The sequence below is a fragment of the Perca fluviatilis genome, chromosome 21 (genome assembly GCF_010015445.1).
Source record: "Perca fluviatilis chromosome 21, GENO_Pfluv_1.0, whole genome shotgun sequence".
In the NCBI taxonomy this organism is placed as follows: domain Eukaryota; kingdom Metazoa; phylum Chordata; class Actinopteri; order Perciformes; family Percidae; genus Perca; species Perca fluviatilis.
The window spans coordinates 3,774,093-3,791,179 of record NC_053132.1 but is presented as its reverse complement, the minus strand read 5'-3'; the positions used below and the strand labels follow the sequence as shown (position 1 = coordinate 3,791,179).

At 44.3% G+C, this 17,087-nt stretch overlaps 1 protein-coding gene and 1 long non-coding RNA gene across 4 annotated transcripts in view; one reads left to right on the top strand and one right to left on the bottom strand.

Moving 5' to 3' along the window:
- LOC120550569 (neoverrucotoxin subunit alpha-like) overlaps positions 1 to 17,087 on the top strand; it is a 55,743-nt gene that overhangs the window by 27,289 nt on the left and 11,367 nt on the right. The gene's annotated exons all lie outside the window — the stretch shown is intronic.
- On the bottom strand, positions 505 to 3,207 carry LOC120550570. Of its 3 annotated transcripts, none has more exons than XR_005637751.1 (4): positions 3,097 to 3,207; positions 1,322 to 1,437; positions 985 to 1,109; positions 505 to 526 (listed from the first exon to the last, which is right to left on the bottom strand). It is a non-coding gene; the product is annotated as an uncharacterized LOC120550570 (long non-coding RNA). The 3 variants fall into 3 exon arrangements; XR_005637748.1 differs by lacking the exon at positions 3,097 to 3,207 and adding an exon at positions 1,708 to 1,734; XR_005637749.1 differs by lacking the exons at positions 505 to 526; positions 3,097 to 3,207 and adding exons at positions 783 to 871; positions 1,708 to 1,734.

Below are 17,087 nucleotides of genomic sequence, written 5' to 3'. Positions count from 1 at the left end.
AAAAAGTTTCAGTTTCATTTTTGATGAAGTTCAAGGTGGGCTGTTTACGGTAGAAGGGATACAGCTACGGCCAAAAGTTACACAAAAATCCCGCAAAATCAAGACTAATATAATAATATATTTGTTATACTTTCACCCAGGAAAACGTGTTTCGTTCCTCTAGAGTTTGTTTCCTGAACAAGTCGTTTTGGTGCATAAACTTAACTGTCGTCACCGTAGCTGTATCCCATCTAGCCTCAACCGCTGTTAAAGTGCCATTCTGACAATATGTATTTAGATCACTTTGTAAATTAAAGCTTTAAATAGCATGTTATAAATCGTCCCATAAAAAATACCATAACTTTCTCTCTAAAAGGGCTAACATCAAGGTTTCATAGTAATCACAATTATTTAAAAAGTATTTACTTTTGAAACCAAAGGTGTCATTTTATGCTGCCCTCTCTTTACTTCCTATTCCCATTTTCAATTACGGTTTTGTAAACTTACCACAGATGATTTGGCAAAGTCATCATGGCAATTGAGAGATCTGAAAAATACAAACATATAAAAATTTAAAACAAGATAAGATCCTTAATTAATGCCACAGTGGAGGACATTTTCAGTGATACTGCACCAAAAGGAAAGTGAAATGACAAAAGCATCAGTAAAAATGCAAGAATAAAGCAGTTAAAACTGTTCAGTATATAGACAGAAAGTTTAATAATACGGTATTCACAGTATTGCACGCGAAGTAAGTTTTGATTTTGCATAAAAAGGTGTACATTGATGTTGCACGTATGATATGTCAGATAGGGTGCGTGTGGTCTACTTGGAGCAGTGTTGATTATAAAGTCTGGCAGCAGCAGGAAGGACGTGTGGTATATCTCCTTCACTGCACATTAGGGTTACATTTGAATACAAAATGTAACTTAAGTACAACTTCCAAAGGGTAAAAATATTTACTGTTGATAGATGGATATGATTTAATAATAGTTTATTACCTACCCATTTCAAAGTCTGTGTAGGTCTTCTTCTTTGGCTTCCTCTTCTGGAATCATTAGTGCCTCTTCCTCTTAGCAGGCCAATTCAGCAGCGGTCGTCAAATCAGTTTTCAAACTCTTTCCTCTTATCTGAAAGAGATTAATATACAGAGGTAATTAATAATTCAAGTACAATGTAATAGATAGAGAAAGTCTAGGACCCCTTGAACACACAGGGGGTTAAAAAAATAGACCAACTCAAGAATCATGAGTGGCACTGTGCCTGCCCAAAATACTAGATAGATTCAGATTACAGGTGTGTAATTTGCATCCTGCAACAAACTAATATGACAATAACATACCTGACTCTTTTCACTTGTTGATCAGGCTTATACACACAACTATTATTGTGGTATGATGTCCTTCATCTCTGCATTGCCTTCTCTCCCACCTCCTGCCGACGTTTTCTGATCTTCCACTATACATCATACCAACATAAAAACAGACACACTATGTGAAAGCTACTATCAAAAAATACTGCTCTTTTGTGAGGATGCAGTATTTTTAGTATTGTAACTACTGTTTTGCAATGAACACAGTGTATTCCTGACATTTTGTAGAAGATGGTGATATTCTTAACAAGAACCCCCTTTTTAATGAGGGATAACTAGTGAAACAAACAAGCAAACAAACATCAACTAACAGTTTACCAAAGTTACCCTTGCTATAAACATTATAGCACACATACGTCGCCACGATGTATTGGCGATGTAATTAAAATTCCTCGGGGATACGTAGTAGATTGCTCGTTTGCTCACTGGCACGACGTCCCCTGGACGTCGCTGCTGTACGTTTCAATGACATGTAGCTGCTCTCTCCGCGACGTATACATATATACATTGTTCCAACGTATTTCATACATCTTACAGATGCACTCATATAGCTAGCTACATCGTTCTAACGGAAAAAAAGAAATATACCAATTCAATTATTGTGATATTGATAATAGTATTGATCTCAAAGTCAAATGTGATTCAATATGTCCATCGAACGTGTTTAGTCCCTGTTAAAGCCGATTATAAACCGCTAATGTCAGTTTTATGTAACGTTAGCTAGGCTTATGGTCAATTTAGCTTCAACAAAAAGTAAAACTTAAAGTTAAGTGACTGGACATTAACTACATTAAGCTAACGCTAGCTTGCCAGGTTAATTGTTTTTATTTTAATTAATCAACGTTACTGATATATCAGCAAGAAAATCATGGTAACAGGTGACGATGCTCATTAGTGTTTTGAAGGCTAACGTTAGCCCACGAAAACGGGCACCATCTAGCTAATAACTCATGTTTTATGACCGTTGGCACTCCCAACCCCATTTTAAAAATCAGTTGTTAACCAGATTTAATGCCGAGTGTACAGAAACGAACCACAGTCTTACTAGCTAAACTGTCCTAAACTAATTTTACATAGTGTCATTTAGTTAATAAGCAGGGTAAAAATAAAATATTACAATCACAATGTAATAAGTACGAACGTTAGCCTGCCATTAGACGGCCCCTTTACCTCTTCACCTTTTTTAAATATGATTTAACGTTAGTTGGCAGATTAGCTAGCTAGCTAGCTAGCTAATGCTACATGCCGAATTTACCTTTAGATAGCTACATTTTGATGAAGTCTTCAGCTTTAAATGTTCCCTGTTGAGATTTCAGTTCCATTAAAGCCAAAACAACCGATATGAGCAAAGTATGACTGAGGTGCGGCACTGTTACTGTTAGCTAGCTATCTAAAATTAACGTTAAGGGATATCGGGTAGCATTCAATTAGCTATAGCTAGCAGCCTCACGTTAGCTAACGTTACTGGCATGTACTGCAACTGACATAGCTGGCAGGTAACGTTAACTTTACATTCAGATTCAGTCAGATTAGTACATATAGCAAGCTAACTAGCTAGAGCACGGATATTTTAATTTTAAATGAATGTGAAAAAGGGCAGCTAGTGCGATGTTAGCCTGATCTAACGGCTCTTAAGTTACTTTAAACCATGACATGGCGTAACTTACTATAACTCTTGTTATTAGTCTGATGAACACCAACCAAATATTTGTATTAACGTTACGTTAAGATGAAATAATGCTTACCATGGTATTTGACAGCAGCAAAGAAGCAGTCTCCATCCTAACCCTTCGTAGACTGGCAACTTTTTTTCCCCTTCCTTTATCGACTGTGGCGCGAATATGTTGCTGGGCAGAATTCAGATTCACTGTCCATCAGTGTGTGTGTACAGTAAAGACGTCCAGACGCTCAATAAACGATGCTTCCAAATGACCCGCGAACAACTGAGGAACCGTTAATACATCTCACCGACATAGTTAATACGTCGCTGCGATGTATAGATTGTGATCATAATAAGACGTCCAGACGCTCAATAAACGATGCTTCATTATGACCCGCGAACAACTGAGGAACTGTTAATACATCTCACGACATAGTTAATACGTAGCTGCGATGTATAGATTGTGATCTGAATAAGACGTCCAGACGCTCAATAAACGATGCTTCATTATTCTTCTTTATGACCCGCGATCAATTGCAGACGAAGCGATCAATTGCATACGTCGTGCCGACGTATGTGTTCTTACTGGGTAGTCGCGATTACAAGACAAAAAGAACGCACCATATTGGTGCGTTCTTTTTGTCCACCGAAGTCGATTTACGAGTTGTTTTGACAACAATGGCTTTAAACCGAGTCTTGACCCGCGATCAATTGCAGACGAAGCGATCAATTGCATACGTCGTGCCGACGTATGTGTTCTTACTTACTGCGTTCTTTTTGTCCACCGAAGTCGATTTACGAGTTGTTTTGACAACAATGGCTTTAAACCGAGTCTTGACCCGCGATCAATTGCAGACGAAGCGATCAATTGCATACGTCGTGCCGACGTATGTGTTCTTACTGGGTAGTCGCGATTACAAGACAAAAAGAACGCACCATAATGGTGCGTTCTTTTTGTCCACCGAAGTCGATTTACGAGTTGTTTTCCAGAGTTACAAACCGGAAGTTGCAAAAAGAACGCCACCGAAGTCGTATATACAACTCGTCAAGTCGTCTGAACTCAGAGGACCCCGAGTTCACTTTCAAAGATGGCTACGTCGTGCATCACACGTAGTAAACATTGTGGTTTTCTACAATTTTAAGCACTTTTGTCTTTGTTGTAACCAAATGAAGAAGTCGTACACATAGTCCTGTATACTGCTACCTATTGGCATGTCGCTACAGTCTTGTTAGGAGTTAAATACCGCCTGATTAGTTATTTTGTAGCTTGTGCAGCTGAAATTGGCTAGAGACGCTCGGTTGCTTTATGACAACAATGGCTTTAAGCCAAGTCTTGAGCAGAAAGCAGAGCAGTAGCCTAACGTTAACGTTAACGTTAATCAAAACGTAATTTTCATGTATCAAACTGTGAAATATATTTGTGTAATATGTCAATAACTGGGTGAACAGAATCCTAAATGTTACTAAAAATGTTACAAAAATCCATCTTTTCTCCGACTCGTAGTATTGTGTGACAAAAAGAACACAACAACCCGCGGTTACTCGTTTTCCGACATGGATGTGACGTCACACTCAAGCTACTAGTTGCGATTACAAGACAAAAAGAACGCACCATTAATGTCAATGGTTCAGACAACTAGACAAGTTGTATATACGACCTCAGTGGCGTTCTTTTTGCAACTTCCGGTTCGTAACTCCGGAAAACAACTCGTAAATCGACTTCGGTGGACAAAAAGAACGCACCATAACTCTGGGGGTTACGAGCTAAATTCCCAATAAGTCGGCTGCCGTTGTATCAGCCAATCAGAATGGCTGTAGCTCTTCCTGTTGCAGGAAGAAAGCAGTGCATGAGATGAACGCTAGGAGAAAGACGTTACTGAGCCAGTGAGCGAAACAAAGTAAAAAGTAAAAGTAAAACGTTGTTTTAAGTTCTCATTTTATTTTCTGAAGTGTTTTACGTTACATTATATATACACAGGCAGACTGTGGTTTATTTTGCTGTTATTTAGCAAGTTAACCGAAAGTAAAAAGTTTTGAATGCTTGAAGCCACGTTATACGCTGCAAGCAGATGGTAAAGATGGCGAGCCTCCCGTGAGAAGATCCTCGACTGACAATCACATTGCATCCGTGTGGTTCACCTGCATGCTGTTGTACAAGGACACCAACTCATTCATCCCGGTTGCGGTAGGACTGGTCTGCAACAATTCTTTGATACGAGGGAGTTTGATGGACTTGGGATCTCGATAAGAGCGGACTCACTGTAAACTGACGCTTTTTCTTCTGCGTCACACCACGCGGGATTGGTATGGACTGCACAACGTGGTCGCTAGCAAGATTTTGCACTCGTTGAAAAGAGACTGATTAAGGTCGAACTGTATGTTGAATATAATTCACCGCTTTTCGTTTTGTTTAACTGTGAATGTTATATTTGATTTTACATTACTTGTGTTATTTTCTACTGGCCAAACTGGTAAATGGGTTTTGATATTGCAGAAGCTTAGTTCAGTAGCTCACTGGTGTAGCAGGTTAATAGGGAAATAACAGAGATTCTAAAATAGCCCTATCCAAGTTGAAATAAGAACTTATTACTAACTAAGATTAGAACTAGAACTTAAAGAGTTAACTCAAGATAATAGAAACTAAATAGCAAATTAAAGGGGCAACTTTAATTTAGCTTAAGTTGAAAGTCATTCTTGAATCCAAATAGGTTGAATCAAACTGAAGATAAGAAATATAGTATTTCATTTCTTTTCCATTCAAAGGAAAGGTTCAAACTTAAATAGATTGCATTTAAGTGCAAATATTGTGTCCATGTTATGTGAATTGTGTATGTAAACTGTGTTATTTGGTACCATTTACTATTTCTATCTGCTTCTAAATTCTTCCTACTCTTTTATATAAACAAGCCGGCATTTAAACTTACTCTTCTGTCTGGGGTATTATTATTAAGCTACAATCTGCTCCTCCAAACCTAGAGCCTGGTCCTAACTTATCTACTACTCGTAGTAAGTGCTACACGCGCGCATAGGATTGTGGGTGATTTGGGAGCGCGAAGGATACACATATGCATCCTTTGCCGTCTATGGGAAATTCTCCGAATGAAGGACTCAGTCCTTGGTGGGATTCAGAGGATCCTCGACATTGGAACGGTCCTTCGACGGACAAATTCTGTCTTCGAAGGATCCTTCCTTGACATTGAGAAACACCTGCAGTTTTTTATCAGGTCGACGGTCCAGTGAGTGAGTCAGAGATAGCAGCACGAAGAGACGAGCATGGCAAGTGGTTGCGACCCACAAGAGTTCCCCGCCGGCCTCTTTAAGATCGCAAGTTTGGCAAAACTTCGAGACTGTATGGCTGCAGCCTAGAGCCGTCCCCGCCTCAAAAACATCGGTCTTTGGGTCAGTTTCAGTAGTAGACTACAGGCGAGAGAGCGGGGGATAAGACGAGGACTGTGTGTCGGCGTTGTTCAGCAGTTGTCGGGTATGTGAGTGGAAATACATCTAACATGCTAACGCATATCCAACGCCATCACCCAAATATACCAATCACTGGAACGAGTCAAAAACAACTGTCCAACTTCTCCTCCCTACAGTGCTTAACCAGCCTTTAGATACAAATAATTAAAGTTAAATTAAAGAGAGAAGAGCTTGGATGTTAAACAAGAGCGTATTCATTATTTTACCTACTGTTAAAAAAGCAAATACAGGCTACTCTTTTTGCACTTGCTCGGTTTACTTTAAGTTTTTATTTTTGTATTCCTCCTGAAAGTGAATTTATTTTGTGTTTGGATTGATCGCCTACATATGGCTTCAGAGTGCACTACAAATTAATTTTACTTGAACAGTGCAGTGTTAAACAATTTTAATAAATAGAGATTTGAACCTTATTGAAATTAGTTTTGTGTAAAAATAATAGCTAATTAATTGTTAGATTAATAAAAAAATTAATCGTTAGATTAGTCGACTAATCGAAAAAATAATCACTAGATTAATCGTATAAAAAATAATCGTTTGGGACAGCCCTAGTCTGTGTAAACATATGCACAGCCCACCTCCACGAGTCTTACCCGACAGAGCAGCATCTCAATCTGCTCGGAAGGCTAGCAGGCCTGGTAGCTGGATAGCAGAGTCCGGTACACTTGTTCAGCCATGTTTCCACAAAAACAAAAACACAGCAGTCTCTGAACTAGCGTTGGGAGTTTCGTTGAAGTTGGATGTAGTCCAGTTTGTTGTCTAATGAGCGGACAAGCAAGGAGGATGGATGGATGGGACAGGTGGCCGGCTAGCGTTAGCTTTCCACCTAGCTTGAACTCCTGCCCTCATTCCGCGTTTCCGCTTTCTCGCACACCACTTTCGATGTCCCCTTCCCCGGGTAGCGGCATCAAGCGACACCGCAGGTTGAGGTGCTGGTCTGCATAGCAGGCGAAGCTCGCGTAGTGTGTTGAGTATTCCGTCGGTAATAAAGTTTCCTGCATATTCTCTGATCTGTACCAATGTATCCCGGTGGTACACATGTGCGGTAGTTTGAATGCACGTAATTGCAAGGTTGCTGCTGAAAAGAGAGAGAGCCTGTTAGTTTAGCTTCAAGATGGCTGACGCTATTTGCACATTTTGGGAGTGAGGTCCCACCCCCTATGGACGGGTTGAAAACATGCGGAACTAGCTCCTACTGTCTGTAGTCTCTGGCCTATGTCCAAAAATTCCTCCAATGACAATGACGCAACATAACGATTTTTGCATCATCAGAGGTTTTTTTCCAGACCCGACACCACATAAGCGGACGAAGATGGATGGATGGACAATACAGAGATCTCTCGTCTCAGGGGGACATGAGGGAGGGAAGCACGGTCATTCGAAAATACTACCGGGTTCATACTGATAAAAAGCTTAATGCTAATCGGTGAAGTATCCCTTTAACTCAGTGGTTCTCAACCTTTTTTGTGCCAGCTCCCCCCTATCCATTTTCCAGGTCCCTAATGCCCCCCATCAAATATTATGTAGGCTAATTGCCCAGAATATTAATGATTATGCCCCAATATAGGCCTATTATTGTTGTTACTAAAAAGCCATGTGAATAGAAATTATATATATTTACAGGTTTTTAAAAAAATGCAACCATTTGACATTCAAATTAAATAACAGAAGCCAATCAGAATGACTAGATATGTAACATTCAAACTATAATTAGGTATTATCATATCATCCATCCATCCATCCATCCATCTTCGTCCGCTTATCCGGTGTCGGGTCGCGGGGGGAGCAGCTCCAGCAGGGGACCCCAAACTTCCCTTTCCCGAGCAACATTAACCAGCTCCGACTGGGGATCCCGGGTGGTCCCCAGGCCAGGTTAGAGATATAATCCCTCCACCTAGTCCTGGGTCTTCCCCGGGGCCTCCTCCCAGCTGGACGTGCCTGGAACACCTCCCTAGGGAGGCGCCCAGGGGCATCCTCACCAGATGCCCGAACCACCTCAACTGGCTCCTTTCGACGCAGGAGCAGTGGCTCTACCTCGAAGCTCCTCACGGATGACTGAGCTTCTCACCCTATCTCTAAGGGAGACGCCAGCCACCCTCCTGAGGAAACCCATTTCGGCCGCTTGCACCCTGGATCTCGTTCTTTCGGTCATGACCCAGCCTTCATGACCATAGGTGAGGGTAGGAACGAAAACTGACCGGTAGATCGAGCTTTGCCCTCTGGCTCAGCTCTCTTTCGTCACAACGGTCGCGATAGATGGAATGTAATACCGCACCCGGCGCACCGATTCTCCGACCAATCTCCCGGCTCCATTGTCCCCTCACTCGCGAACAAAACCCCAAGGTACTTGAACTCCTTCACTTGGGGTAAGGACTCATTCCCTACCTGGAGAAGGCATTCCATCGGTTTCCTGCTGAGAACCATGGCCTCCGATTTAGAGGTGCTGATCCTCATCCCAACCGCTTCACACTCGGCTGCGAACCGATCCAGTGAGTGCTGAAGGTCGCAGGCCGATGATGCCATCTATTATTATTATTATTAATATTATTACAAAAACTAACAGTAGCCAATCAGAAACAGCTAGCAATTTAACATTCAAATCTATTTTTCATTCAAATCTAAATCGAATTGTTCCAACGGAAAACAAGCTGGCACTTATCATGGGGTAAAAGCAGAAGGATCACACAAACACACACACACACACACACACACACACACACAGTATTTTGGTGATGAGAAATGACTTGAAGAACGACACCTACTGCCGAATAGAAATAAGTTTACAACCTCTGAAAGTTAGTGAGAGCCCTTTTTTGACGCTCAGAAGAAGAGTCTAGGTTTGCTATCACCTTTCTTGCGAGTAAATAGCAGAAAAAAAGTTTGGAGAAACGCAACCCCACATCACTCTGTGTTTTGAGGAGGTGTGAGAATCCCGTACAGTAAACACTAACATCACTGCCTCTATCGCTAAGAAAGTTTTAAAACACCCGGGATTTTGGGGAACAGCCAGGGACGGACTGACGATCTGTGCGTTCTGGAAAAGTCCAGGGGTCTCATTTATAAAACTGTGCGTAGGATCCTTACTATAAGTGTACGTACGCCCAAAAGCCTAAATTGGCGTATGCCAAAAAAAAGTCAGATTTATAAAACCGTGTGTACGCACACCTGTAAGCAATGTTCCCTTTATAAATCACAGATTGACTACAAGTGTGCGTACATAGATCAGCCTCTTATCCCGCCCTGTACACGCCCATTTTTAACCATAAATAGTCAATGTAAAGCACCTCGTGAATGCTGATAAGTATGTTAATGATCCTGGCAGTTCTTTCGTTACACCGAATCATAACGACTGGCGGAGAAAAAAAAAAAAAACCTCTCAGACGCTCGTGAATTGCTGCCAATTGAATTATAATTTCGGCCTGTTGTCACACCGCATATGGAAACCGGATCTATAGACAACCTTTATTAATAAAATCTTTCAAAACGGCAGGCATTACGGCACTCGGGGACAGCTTCGATATACCAGACGTATATAATAAGATTTAACAGAGCTATATATTATATCCAAACAAGCCTTAGTGATGAAGTTGAAGATTATATATAATAGTTATTTAATAAAACACTTAGCTGTCAGCCATTTCCCTCTGAAAACAGCCGGTTTCCCCCAGAGTGGTGAGGACCTGTATTTGGACCGGGATGGCACGGTTCCGGCGCGTTGCCCTCTCTTCTGGACCCAATTCAGGACATAGATCCAAGAGCTCAGCTATATTACTATTACAGCTACATTAGGGAATTTAAATCGGCATATGAGCCAGTCATCGTCATGGTCCCTGAAGTCTCTTTCTCTCCTGATTCTTCCATTGGGGTTAGTCCTCCTGCAGGGCCAGCAGTGCCATCATGCAGCATTACGCACGGGGTCACCGCAGTATTTATAGGTATACAGCAATTTGTGATTGTTAACACCTTGCCAACACAGCAATACAATCTGAAGATGAAAGAAAGTGTAATAAGCAAACACACTTTTCTTCATGAAGGTTTTGTTAACAGTTTTAAAGTTCGGACTGATAATGAGGACATTATAGGTAAAGATTGCGCGAGAGCTTAACGGCTGTATTTTCAGACTTTGACGTTTGATGATATATGCATAGTTTTAAAGCTATATATTTAGTTATTTACACTGTGTTCTGCCGTTATCTAATGGTAGGATATTTGATGCTATCCTGTATTCCATGTAGTCGGGCCATCTCCTCCTCCTGCGCTCCGTAGCAGACAATATGTGACGGTGAGACAGCGCCGATTAAATATTAAGAACAAATTTTTATTTAAGATTTCAGTTTATGGAACAGTTATCACTGAGTACAAGCGCAAATAACACTGCTGGATTTAATCTTCATCGTTACGTGGATCATATGGAGTGAAAAAATGTGCGAGGCATCAATATTTTTATTTTTTCTATTCTTATAGTTATTCCCATGTACTCTCTGCAGTCTGACTTCAGTTCACCACCTCACCATCTGCGTCGCCAATTCCTATTTTGTCTCCATAATGTGCATACGCACATTTCAGAGTTTGCGTGGAGGACCGCACATTCTTCCGTCAAGTTTGTTTTTTATAAATCAACCTTTTCGTGGGATGTGGCGTACGCACGTTTTCAGCCCTGTTTTGTGCGTACGCCACGTTTATAAATGAGACCACAGAACGGCTGTCAACCAAAAGTCTAATAAAGCGATATTAACAGCCAACAGCAGGGGGCGCTAATACAATCACTTATATGCTATGTGAAAAAATAAAACTGAAGAAGAAGAGTCGGCCTACATCATTAGACGTGAGTTGATTTCACATCAGCAATACTGGTAAGTGCCAGGAGCAGTAAACATTCTAGGCTGCCTTTATCCCTATCTTAGCAAATTGCATAGTCAGCTCAACATGAGTGTGCTTGATTATGAAAATGATCGTGCCATTTAGTAGCCTGGCTGACACCAGACCCTTCTCAGTTGTAACTGAGAGTGGGTCTGGGAAAGGTTCATTGACAATTCATTTCCAAAGGGGCGTCACCAACGGACGCCCCTCAAATGCCTCTGGGCGCATTGTACAGTCCAACCAATAAGACTGTGAAAAACGGGCTTCTCCGCCCACGTCCACACAGGATGGTGGCGACAAGGACACACTGAGAATGGGTGGTGATGGGATGAAGACACAGCCAACAGCCAACGTGGATTTGCAGGGAAAATGTAGATTTATTTACAGTGCTCTAAAATACTTCATCCAGCACTCTGTTAACAACAAAAAAAAACTTCCAAAACAAACAAAAAAAATCTCTTCTCTCAACAAGTTTCTGTATACAACCTCTCAGCAAGTTGACACTCTCCCAACTCTCTCTCGAGGCAGAAAAACCTGCGCTTTAAATAAGGCCCTTTAATTACACTAATTGGTAGAAACCAACATCACAGGGGGTTTTGTTATGTATAGTGGTTCAGCAGATATTTGATTTAATCACACACATACATTGAAATATCTTATCACCTATACTCCTAATAATACTAATAACATTAATTTCCTGTAATTGAATAAGCATTGCATTACAATACAGCCCATCATTTTATACTGATACAATAGCTTTCCCCCGCTCAAATAAACCCTTTCCCCTGGCCCAAACAAGGAATAAAATAGCCATTGTCCTGGGGCTCGTGTTCCTTGGGGAAACAAATTGCTGCGGGACCAGGAAAATGAAAGTCGGTGCTATCAGTGTAATGTTGGTGTTTGCGTGCACAATGTATGGATTAACAGAAAGAAATGTGTTATGGAGCAGAATCGACGGGTACCACGTCGTTCGCCATGTGATTTACAGCTGTTCGGTGAGTAACTGAAAGTTGTGTAAATAAAGATTGCGCATGAATGAACCACGCTGCGGTTGCCGGCACTGTAAAGTCTGGGCTCTGCAGCACAGGGTCACTGCACATAGCCTCTTTTAAGTCCTTGAAGGCCTTCTCATGCTTCTCCTCCCACCTGACCTTCACCGGACCAGACTTTCTGGTCAGGTCAGTGAGGGCCGCAGCTCGGCTTGCAAAGTTAGGCACAAACTGCCGGTACCACCCAGCAAGCCCCAAAAAGGACTCAATCTCCTTCTTGGTCTGGGGCCGCGGGCAGTCACGGATAGCCTCAATCTTGTCCTTCTGGGGTCTGATTACCCCACAACCTAGGATGTGCCCCAGGTACCGCACCTCCTGCTGGGCCAAAGCGCATTTCTTGGGCTGCGCAGTCAGTCCTGCCGTATGTATGCGCTGTAGCACCTCCCCAAGATGCCCAAGATGCTCGTCCCAGGTAGCACTGAAGACAACAATGTCGTCCAAGTAGGCAGCTGCGAAAGCACCAATCCCATCCAGCACACAGTCCATCAACCGCTGGAATGTGGCGGCCCCGCAGGCCAAACGGCATCATCTTAAACTGGAACAGGCCCTGGGGTGTCCTGAAAGCTGTGTAAGGTCTGGCATCCTTAGCCATTGGCACCTGCCAGTACGCCCTTACACGGTCCAAGGTGGAAATGAAGTGTGCCTTCCCAAGGCGCTCAATAAGGTCTTCCAACCTGGGCATGGGATATGCATCAAAGTGTGATTGAGCATTTACCTGCCGAAAGTCGATACAGAAGCGCATGCTGCCATCTTTTTGGAACCAGGACGACGGGTGCGTCCAGCGGCACTCTCGACGGCTCAATCACTCCAAGTCTCTGCATCACCAGCAGCTCCTCCTGGAGGACAGGCAACATCCGCTCTGGAACTCGGTACATCCGCTGCCGGAGTGGTGTGGTGTCCTTCAGCAGGACGTTGTGCTCAGCCATTGATGTGGATCCGGGCTGGTCGCTGAAGAGGCCATCAGGTATGACAGCCCACAACTCCCGCTGCTGTTGTGGGGTAAGATGTGTCATGTCAATTTCTCCTGCTGGATGGTCTGTAGGGAAGAACTGCTCTGGGGTGTCTTCCTCCTCCTTCACTGCTTGTACCAGCAGCTGTTGGCTCAGTGGCACCTCTCTCTCATGCCACTCTTTCAGCAGGTTAATGTGAAATACCCGCCGCTGCTTTTGCCTCTCTGGCATTTCCAGCTCGTAGGTTGTGGGCCCCAGCTTCCTGCTGATGCTGTATGGTCCCTGCCACTTGGCCAACAACTTGTTCTCCTCCGTAGGCAGGAGTAGAAGAACTTTCTGGCCTGGCTGGAAGGTTCGTTGCCTTGCTCTCTGGTCATACCAATTGGTCTGGGTCCGCTGCGCTTGCTGCAGGTTGTCCTTCACTAGGGTGGTCATCTCTTCCATCTTCTCCCTCATGGTGATGACATAGGTGAGGATGTTGCTGGTAGTAGGCTTTGGTGACTCCCAGGCATCTCTGAGGAGATCAAGCGGGCCCCTTACCGGTCTACCAAACAGGAGCTTGAAGGGGGAGAACCCTGTTGAGGCTTGGGGAACCTCCCTGTAGGCGAACATGAGGTAGGGGAGCCAATGATCCCAGTCCTTGCCATTGGCAGCCACAAACTTTCTCAGCATGCCCTTCAAGGTCTGGTTGTACCTTTCTACCAGTCCGTCAGTCTGGGGGTGGTAAGGAGTGGTCCTAATCCCCTTAATACCCAACAACCCATACACCTGCTTCATTGTCTTTGAAAGAAAAGCTTTTCCCTGATCAGTTAGAATCTCCTGGGGAATCCCTACCCTGGAGAATAACTGTAGAAGTACAGTGGCAATGGTTCTAGCTGTGACCTTTCGTAGGGGAAAAGCTTCGGGGTAGCGGGTGGCGTAATCACAGATTACCAGTATATATTGGTGGCCTGCCTGTGTGCGCTCTAGGGGGCCAACAATGTCCATCCCTATCCTAGTGAATGGCACATCAATAACTGGGAGAGGCTTAAGTGGGAACGGCTTGACCTTGTGCTTGCTTGAGATCTGACATGTGGGACATGTTTTGCAGTATGTGTATACATCAGTATAAATGCCAGGCCAAAAGAATTTGCCAGCTATTCTCTGAAGTGTTTTTACACTTCCCAAATGACCGGCCCAGGTGATGTCATGACCTAAGCTCAATATCTTTGGCCTTAGGCTACAGGGGATCACTAGCTGCTCATTGCTGCTCCCTTCAGGCTGGTGATAGAGCAGGCCCTGCTGCACAAAGAAAAATTCTCCCAAAAGAGCTTTTGCCTGACCTGTGCTCACCCCCAACTCACCGTGCGCGCGCGAAGAGCTCTTATGGGGACTCATCTTGCCTCTGCAGCTCTTTTTAAATCGTGGGGAACTTCCCATATATCTTCCCCTGCAACTCGTTCTGGTTCTGACTCAGCCAGAACTCTAACAGTGCCCAACAGCTTTTCTCGTCTGCCCTGCTGACGGGTCTTCACCGCCTTAACCTTCTCTGGAGAACTGATCTCCTCTCGGCTGAATGGCATCATCTCCAATTCCCTCTGGCTATCTGTCTTGGTCTGAGACCTGGTAGCAACCATACTCACTGGCAGAGTAGACTGCACCAGTTCTGGCAGTATAAGCACATCCTCGCCTAAAATCACTGGATGGCTCAACCCCCTAACAACGCCCGCTCTTAGCCTATATGTCTGTTTGTGCACCTCAAGACAGATGTCGGCTATAGGATAATCATGCCTCTCCGTTGCACAGCACTCTACCTAAGCCCAAGTTCACCTGTCAGCGTTTGGGGGGGGGGGGGGGGGGGGGGGTTGGTGGGGGGGTGTGGTGGGTGGGGTGGGGGGGGGGGGACCCCCCGCGCGCCCTCCGCCTTGCCTTCCCCCTCTTGCCTTTGTCCCCCCCCCACAAACCACTCTTTTTAAATAGAGGGGGCGCACACACCCCCCTTTTTTTTTTTTTACCAGACCTTTTTCTTATAAGGTGTCCTGGCTTACCACAATAGTGACATACATAGCTGTCCCTACTCATGGGGGGTATGGTTGTAGGCGGGTTGATATGTCTAACGTGAGTGTTCTGTGGTGGGTAATATCTGGTGCCTGGACCCCAACTCTGCTCACTACCCCTAGGACCAACTCCACCCCCATAACTGACAGACTTACCCTTTGTCATCGGTCTGTTGGCGCCCTGCTGGCGGAAGTCCTTTGGTCCACGGCGAGCAGCCAGGAAAGAATCAACAAGCTCTGCTGCTTTGAGCCCAGTGTGTGGATCGTGCTCCTTGACCCACACCCTCACATCTGGAGTCATAGAGCAGAAGAACTGCTCCAGAATGAGGATTTCCCCAATCTCTTCAACCGTCTTTTCAGCTGGCTTAATCCACTTGGCGTACAAGTCTTTTAGCCGGTTATAAAACTCTCTTGGGGTCTCCCCCGGTTGCAGGTTTGGGTCCCTGAATCTCTGTCGGTACAGTTCTGCACTTATTTCCTATTTTGCCAAGATGGCATCTTTCACCTTGAAGTAATCCACTGCGTCGTACGGATCCATGGCTACATACGCTGCCCGTGCCCTACCGGTCAGATATGGCACCAGGAAAATAGCCCAGTCAGCTTGGGGCCACCTGTAGGCTGTAGCCAGTCTCTCAAATGTAGTCAAGTATTGCTCCGAGCCGCCGGTGGTGCTGCAGGCATCTGCGGAGCCGCTGGCGGCGCTGCCGGTGCTGGTAGCGCTGCTGAGTCTGGTAGGGTGGCTGGTGGCGGACCTCCGCCAGCACCTCTCTTCTCCAGCTCATCCCGAAAGCTGTTGAGCTGTACTTGCACACTTCGCCACCTCTGCTCCTGCTTAAATGACTCGCGATCCTGGCTCTGCAGGGACTTCTCTACCAGGCTGTATAGAGCTGCCAGATCTGGTGCCCCACCAGTGTCATCCACCAGCTCTTCCCCGCTGACTCCTTCTCCCTCCTGCTCATCATCCTTGGCCAGCCGTCTGTATGACATTGCCTGTCGTACCTGGACCCGTCTTCCAGGCCTCTTTCTCAGTGTCCTGGAGGACGCCACAATCCCACTTCTGACACCAACTGTGAAAAACGGGCTTCTGGGCTGTTCGGTGAGTAACTGAAAGCAAGTTGACACTCTCCCAACTCTCTCTCGAGGCAGAAAAACCTGCGCTTTAAATAAGGCCCTTCAATTACACTAATTGGTAGAAACCAACATCACAGGGGGTTTTGTTATGTATAGTGGTTCAGCAGATATTTGATCTAATCACACACATACATTGAAATATACTTCATACACCTCATGTACTCCTAATAATACTAATAACATTAATTTCCTGTAATTGAATAAGCATTGCATTACAATACAGCCCATAATTTTATACTGATACAATAGCTTTCCCCCGCTCAAATAAACCCTTTCCCCTGGCCCAAACAAGGAATAAAATAGTCATTGTCCTGGGGCTCGTGTTCCTTGGGGAAACAAATTGCTGCGGGACCAGGAAAAGGAAAGTCGGTGCTATCAGTGTAATGTTGGTGGTTGCGTGCACAATGTATGGATTAACAGAAAGAAATGTGTTATGGAGCAGAATCAACGGGTACCACGTCGTTCGCCATGTGATTTACAGCTGTTCGGTGAGTAACTGAAAGTTGTGTAAATAAAGATTGCGCATGAATGAACCACGCTGCGGTTGCCGGCACCGCGTGTAGTTACAAACTTTCG